The following is an 8032-nucleotide window of genomic DNA, read 5'->3' as shown; positions in this document are numbered from 1 at the left end:
ACAGTTAGTGGCCATCCTGAGCTTTAGTCCGTAGGTTATTGGACATGTTCTATATATGGACTGGCAACTTGGCAGTCTTCTCAGTTCAGTATTCCTGCCTGCCAAGAGAGAAACAAGTATGACTCTTTGCTTGCTCATTCTATCCCTCTGTACGGAAGAAGAAGAAGAAGAAGAAGAAGAAGAAGAAGAAGAAGAAGAAGAAGAAGAAGAAGAAGAAGAAGAAGAAGAAGAAGAAGAAGAGAAGAAGAAGAAGAAGAAGAAGAAGAAGAAGAAGAAGAAGAAGAAGAAGAAGAAGAAGAAGAAGAAGAAAAGAAGAAGAAGAAGAAGAAGAAGAAGAAGAAGAAGAAGAAGAAGAAGAAGAAGAAGAAGAAGAAGAAGAAGAAGAAGAAGAAAACCTCAAACACTGCTTACTGTATTAACACTGGAGGGAAAGAGCTAATATGCACTTACATAATCCACGATATACTTGCATAACCTGCTGAAGGAAACGGCTGAGTGACATTTGCACCTAATCCTTCCATGGGGCTATGACTAAGACTGCAAACAGCAGAGGGGAAGCACAGAAGTACATGGGGACAAATGACAGTTCTGTGATAGGCAAGGGGCACTTACAATAATAACACTTTTTTAAAAAAACTCTGTAATCTTCAAATAAAAACACAATAATAACCCAATTGGTGGCAGAGCTGGGATACGAGAAGCAGGGTACAGGGCTTTAGAGGATATGTAAGATGATGGGAGGAGGGAGAAGTTAGGGAGCAGAATGTCACAAGGGCGACAAAACCATGTGCACCTGGCAGCATAGGGTTGTGCTTATTTTACACAAGTGACGCTGAGGCTTCTCTGCTGACATCCTGTTAGATCTTATATGTGGTATTTCCTTGTTCCGTATTCAGATGAGAAAGGAGGAGGGCAGTGGCCCATGTGTGACTGCACGCAGCTCTGTGAAGAGCAGGTGTGAGCAGGGATCCTTGTTCTGCCATTGGCCATTTCCATTCTGAACTGCTGCTGTCTTTCTGCTGCTCTTTTGAGTGCCCATCTATCTGTTTTGATGATTCTGGGGGCAAGCATTCAGATTTTGGCTTTTTTGGTATTTACCATCAGTACCCATTGTGATTCTAATATTTGTGTATTTCTTGTGTAAACCCAAGCTAACTGTCACTCTCTATTTTTTCTTTTTTAATTTTTATTTTTATTGATTTCCAAGAGAGTGGAAGGAGGAGAGAGACATCTGTCTGCTGTCCCACTTATCCATGCATTCATTGATTGATTCTTGCATGTGCCCTGAACAGGAATCAAACCTGCAACCTTGGCATATGGGATGATCCTCTGACCAACTGAACTAGCAGGCCAGGGCCTACTCACCAACTATTAAGTCTGGAATAAACTTCCAAGGGACTCTATCTGCCATTCCACGTGCACGTAAATGAATCAGTCATCCCCATTTTCTTGATCCTTCGCAACCTACTCCTCCAAATGCAGGTGCTCTCACACCAAACACGCCTCCGCACACCCCTACCTTACCTACCTGATTATCCAAGACAGAGACCCTGTATGGGACAGAATGACTACTTCCTTTTCTTCATTTCTGTCTCCATACCCATATTCAATCAATCACAGTTTTATCAATTTATCCTTTATATATTTTTGATAGCTACTGCAGGATTTCTTTTCATTGTTGTCTCTTGCCTGAACTATTACACTTTCTTCACCCTCCCACTTCTACCCACCTGTCTCACTACCTCCATTCTTTTCTGCCTCAGATCCATTACCTTCAGAGTCACCACAAAACCCATCTAAAGCAACAGCTCTGATCATGTTGCTCTCTAGGTTAAAAATGATCCAACAACTCCTCATGATTAAGGGAGTAAAGCCACAGCTTTCAGCATGATAGCAAAGCTTTTATTTATTTGTTTATTTGTTTGTTTCTTTATTTAATTTTAGTGAGAGGAGAGGAGGCAGAGAGACAGACTCTCACATGTCCCTTGACCAGCACATCTACCTGCTCTGCCCATCTGGGGCTGTACCTCTGTTGCAACCTGAGCCCATTTTTAGCACCTAAGGTGGAGGCCATGGAGCCATCCTCAGTGCTCGGGATCAACTCACTTGAGCCAATCAAGCCATGGCTGCGGGAGGGGAAGAGAGAGACAGAGAGGAAGGAAAGGGGGAAGGGTGGAGAAGCAGACGATCGCCACTTCTTTGTGCCCTGACCGGGAATCGAACCTGGGACATTCACATGCCTGGCCAATGCTCTACTACTGGGCCAACTGGCTAGGGCCAAGCAGAGCTTTCTTTTACCTATTTTCTGCTCACCTCTGCGGAGTCTTCTCTCTAGACTCTTTGCTGATGCTCTATGACACGGGACTTGGGGCTGCTAGGTGTACCTGCTCCTTCGCTTATCTTATCCCCTTCCTGCCTGGCTGCCTTGGCTCACAGGCTCCCTCTCACATCCTTGGACTGGGCGTGGGAGCCTTGTGTTCTGCTATCATATTTTATAGAAATTATTTGCACACAATTCACTTCATCTGCTAGGCTGTGAAGTCCTTGAGGGCAGAGTTTGTGCTTTCTCCAACTCTGTACTTGACTACTAGGGACTTGATTAGTATTCACTGAAGTAAGTGGAATCCACATTCCTCTGTTTTTCCTCATTTCCTTATTTTATGTTTATTCCCCTGCATGAGCCAAGTAAACCAAGATGTTTTTCTTTTCATATAATAAGAGCATTTGCTTATAAGAAATGATAGGAAAGGGGAGAAGCAGCTACAGTGAAAATAATATGTGGGGTGGGGGTTGGGGATGGGGGATGAGGATACTGAGAGGGTGAGCCTCCAGGGGATCTGTGTGCCCATAACATCAGGAAGACTTCAATTATTCTCTTTTGTTATTTAATTTAATTTTTTTTTTTTTTTTTTTTTTTTTTAGAGAGAGAGATAGAAATAGGAGACAGGAACAGACAGACAGGGTGGGCGATGAGAAGCATCAATTCTTCATTACAGCACCTTAGTTGTTCATTGATTACTTTCTCATATGTGCCTTGATGGGGGTGGGGGGGCTCCAGCTGAGCAGTGCCCCCTTGCTCAAGCCAGCGACCTTGGCCTCAAGCCAGATACCTTTGGGCTCAAACCAGAGACCATGGGGTCATGTCTATGATCCCACATTCAAGCTGGCAACCTCAGGGTTTCCAACTTGGGTCCTCAGCATCCCTGGTCGACTCTACATCCACTGTGTCACCCCCTGATCAAGCTTTTTGTTATTTTTTATCTATTAATAACAGTTAAAAATTATATAATATTTTTAAAGTATTTTTTCATTTCTTATTTGAGTTTCACACTAGCCATGTAACATCACTCTCCTCATTTTAGAAATGAGGAAACAAAAAGATGAAATGTCTGTCCGCTGTCACTTAACTAGTGGGCTAAGTATTCTGATACAAGATTTATTGCTCTTACTGCTCCATGATGCCAAAACCTCTTCACAGTTAGGGGCTAGAATGATGAGCCCTCTGCTACTTGGCAGGTAGAAAAATCACAGGGAATTAAAACAAGTAAATATTTTTTGGCTTGTTCTTCTTCTTTTTTTGCTGGTAAAGCAAAGGGAGACCTTACCAGCATGAATTTATAGACTACCTAGCATGATGTTTGGCACATGATCTTTGCCTAGCAAATTACCTCTCCATATAAATTTTAGCGTATAGTGGATCATTGAACAACTCAGGTTTGAACTGCATAGGTTCACTTATACACAATTTTTTTCAATAAATATCAAAAATGTGTTTTCCTTATGCTTTTCTTTTTATTTCTTTATTATTTATTTATTTTTGTGACAGAGACAGAGAGAAGGACAGATAAGGACAGACAGACAGGAAGGGAGAGATGAGAAGCATCAATTCTTCATTGTGGCTCTTTAGTTGTTCATTGACTGCTTTCTCATATGGGCCTTGACCAAAGGGCTACAGCAGAGTGAGTGACCTCTTTCTCAAGCCAGTGACATTGGGCTTAAGCCAGCAACCTTGAGCTTCAAGCCAGTGACCTTTGGGCTCAAGCCAACGACCCTGTGCTCAAGCCAGTGAGCCTACTCTCAAGCTGGTGAGCCCATGCTCAAACCAGATGAGCCATGCTCAAACCTGATGAACCCTTGCTCAATTTGGCAACCTCAGGGTTTCGAACCTGGGTCCTCTGTGTCCCAATCTGATGCTCTAGCTACTGCACCACCACCTGGTTAACCCTTATGCATTTCTTAGTATCATTTTTTTTCTCCTCTAACTTTCTGTATTGTCAGAATATACTATACAATACAGATAACCTATAAAATATGTGTTAATCAAATTTATGATATTGGTAAGACTTCTGGTCAACAGTAGGCTATTAGTTAAGTTTTTAAGGAATCAAAAATTATCCATGGATTTTCAACTACATGGGGGTCAGCAGCCTTAGCCCCTGAGTTGTAATCTTGTTTATATCTACCAAAAATCTCGCTGGGACTTTGACAAGAATTGTGTTAAGCCCCTATGTCAATTTGAGGAGAAGCAACGTCTTTACTATATTGATTCTTTTTAACTCATCAGTATGGTATGTTTATAACATCTTTGATTTGTTTTATCAGTGTTTTGTAATTTTTATATACAAATTTTATTTATATTTTGTTAGATGGACACCTAAGTATTCCTTTTATTTTGGAATGCTTGTAAATTATATTATATTTTTAATTTTGGTGTTTTTCTATTGCTAGTTTAAAGAAATATGATTTTTGTAGTTGATCTTATATCCTGTGATCTTGCTGAGCTCTTATTAGCAGTAGGTGAGTTTTTTGGGGGACAGACTTAGGATTTTCGATGTAGGAAATCATGTTATTTTCAAATAATAGAGGCTTTATCTTTTTCTCCCCCAGTCTCTAAGCATTTTATTTACTTTTTTTAACTTTCTGTACTGGCTAAAGTTTCTGGTGTATCTGGTGAGACTGTATATCTTTCATTTGTTTAATGTCTTAGAAAAAGAACATTGAGGTTTACTGCATTAAGGTATGATGTTTCCTGTAGGTTTTCGTAGATTTTTTTTTTATCAGGTTGAGGAAGCTTCCCTTTAATTCTATTTTTCTAAAAGTTTTACTCAAGAATGGTTGTTAATTTTGTCAAATTATGTTTCTACATGTATTGATATGATCTTATGATATTTTTTTTCTTAGGCTGTTAATATGGTAAATTACATTAATTGATTTTTTAAAATATTGAACCAGTCTTGCAGGGCTAAAATAAACCCCACTTGGTCATGTGTAGAATACTTTTTATATATTTATTTTTATTTGCTAATAGTTTGTTGAAGTTTTTTATGTCTATATTTATGAAGTATATTGGTCTGTAGGGTTTTTTGTTTGTTTGTTTTTGTCTAGTTTTGGTATCAGGGTAATTTTGAATATATTTTTATTTTTATTCAGTTCAATGTATATTTTAAATTTCCCCTGAGACTTTCACTTTGATTCATGGATTAGTTAGAAGTATCTTGTATATTTTCTAAGTGTTTGGAGATTTTCTTGTCATAGTTCTGTTATTGATATGTAGTTTGATTTTATTTTGGTTGAAAAACATACTTTGTATGGTTTCAAGTCTTTAAAATGTGTGGGTTTTTTTAAAGCTTGGGATATATTCTATCTTATTATATGTTCCATGATGATATAAAAAATATTTATTCTGTTGTTGGTTCAGTGTTCTACAAATGATGATTAGATACAGTCAGCTAATGGTGTTGTTGAGGTCTTCGGTATTGTCTCTGACTTTCAGTTGTTGAGAGGGGGTGTTGAAGTCTGCAACTGTAATTGCATATTTGTCTATTTCACTTTTCAGTTCTATCAGTTGTGCTTCACATGTTTTGCAGCGCTGTTGTTTGGTGTAGGATTGCTGTCTCTTCTTGGTGGTTGTGTTGGGGGGACTCTACAATCTCACAAAGATGAAATTCTAGGCTCCCTACTTGACTTTTGTTGACCTGCGTGGAGATGAGGCCATAGTTTTTTTTCCATGGTATGTGGCTGGAGTGGAATAATTATTGTCTAAAAGATTTTGTTTTGCTAAGCTGTCCTTTTCCTGGTTCTTTGGCTAAGGTTTTGCTGGTGATGTTTTGTCTGTACCCATTGACATTTCTGGGTTGCCAGCTTCTATATTGCCAAGTCTGAAATATATAAAGAAAAAAAAAAAAACCAGGGAATTCACCCTTGTATTTTCCTTTGGGTCTCCAAGTTCCTGGCCTTCTCTCTTCACTTTTCAGAGTCTTTTTAGGTTTCTTTTATACACAACATCCAGAGTTTTTATTGTACTTAGTAGAAATAAAAGAAGAAAGTATATCTATTTTATCTTTCCAGGACTGGAAAATATTTTTTAAAAGATTTGAGATAGATGTTCATGTTTTCCAAAGATAATAATTTAATATAAATAGTGAAAATAATAATATAGAAAGGTGATACAAAAAGCTTCTTGAGTTGGTGAGAAAAAATGAGATTCAGAGGACAAGAAGAGTTGCTTCTCTTCTAGCATCAGGACACTTCTTCCATTGACACAAAGGGAAGACAGATAGGTATGTATATATATATTTATATATATTTCCCCCTCAGTTCAAGTTTAATAGCAACTACAAAAGATAAAAGGTGTGCCCCACTACTGTTCATCTCAGTTGGCCTGCCCCATAAGTTCAAACCATTTCCTCCAAAGAAAGAAAGGCTGGCCTCCTCAGACTTGCAAGAAAGTCCTGTCCTATCGCATACCACATCTGAGTTAAGTCTAAGATCTTGTGTTTTAAGCATGACAATATTAAAAGAGAGGTTTTGTTCTCATAGCTGCACACTGCTGCCAGACCCTTTAATGGCCCAGTGCTCACTTCTGCTAGAGAAATATTCTTTTCTTACTTCTGCCTAGAGAAATATTCTCTGCTCTTTTGGACATCAGGGTTGATGGTATCACTGCCAGGTTCCCAACCAGCTAGATGCACTTCCTCATGTTTGTCATTGAACTAGAAAGCCTGAACTAGTCTCAGAGTCTCATCCACAGAGTAGCCAACAAGAAGGTCATTTATGGTGATCTAGCAAAAGATACCTTTATTATCAGTGATAAAGAAGCCCCTGAATGATATGCCTTCATCACACTTTAAGACTCCATAGTCTTGAGCAAAGGTGCACTTGGGGCTTGACACCAAGGAATGCTCATGGGTCCCAGTCCTCCTGGTTTCTTAGGTTTGTTGATCCATGCCAGGTGACAGAAATGAGAATCCACAGAAACACCAATCACTTGGCACTTGAGTTTCTTAAATTCTTCTGCCCTATCACTGACAGCAATGATCTCCATGCGACACCAAAGGTAAAGTTGTGAGGGTAAAAAAAAGAACATCACATGTTTCCTCTGTGATCAGACAGGCTGACATCTTTAAACTGACCATCTGGCATAACAGCTGTAGCTTTGAAGCTGGGGGCAGGATACCTGATTTTAGCATTTCCTGAAGACATCTTGCTATCAGCAGGTCTGAGACAGAAATACTAAGACCAGTCAGGAAGATTCAGGAAGCATGCCAAGATAGATAGGTATATTGCAGACAGATCTAAAAGTCAGGGTTGAGTAAATGAGGGAATTCTACACTAGACAAGAGGTATTCAATAGAGATTTCTGAGATGATGGAATCATCATCTATAACTACATTGTCTGGTATGGTAGCCACTGGACACATGCAGTTACTTAGCACTTATAATGTAGCTCGTACAATGGAGGAACTGAAATTTTAATTAATTTAAACCTAAATAGTCACATTTAGCTAGTGGCTACCATATTAGACAGCACAGCTCTAAATGAGTGGTGAGGCTAATTCTTCGGCTAAGAGTAAAACTGGAAGCAGAGAGTGCAGGGAAAAGTTAGATATTTGAGAATAGATGACATATAAAAGAGTTCTCTTGATTTGTAGTCATGACTGGTCAGCACATTTATGTGGTTTTTCTCCAGCAGAATTTGGTTGCAGGAAAATCCTATCATAAAAACATTATGACACCAAAGCTGGAAATCCCT

General features: G+C 39.1%; 1 pseudogene; it reads right to left on the bottom strand.

Annotated features, from left to right (window-relative positions):
* Positions 1 to 6884: 6884 nt before the first annotated feature.
* On the bottom strand, positions 6885 to 7504 carry LOC136379810 (peroxiredoxin-1 pseudogene; annotated as a pseudogene).
* Positions 7505 to 8032: the final 528 nt, after the last annotated feature.

The sequence above is a fragment of the Saccopteryx leptura genome, chromosome 8, assembly GCF_036850995.1.
Source record: "Saccopteryx leptura isolate mSacLep1 chromosome 8, mSacLep1_pri_phased_curated, whole genome shotgun sequence".
In the NCBI taxonomy this organism is placed as follows: Eukaryota; Metazoa; Chordata; class Mammalia; order Chiroptera; family Emballonuridae; genus Saccopteryx; species Saccopteryx leptura.
This window is presented reverse-complemented; position numbering and strand designations above follow the sequence as displayed.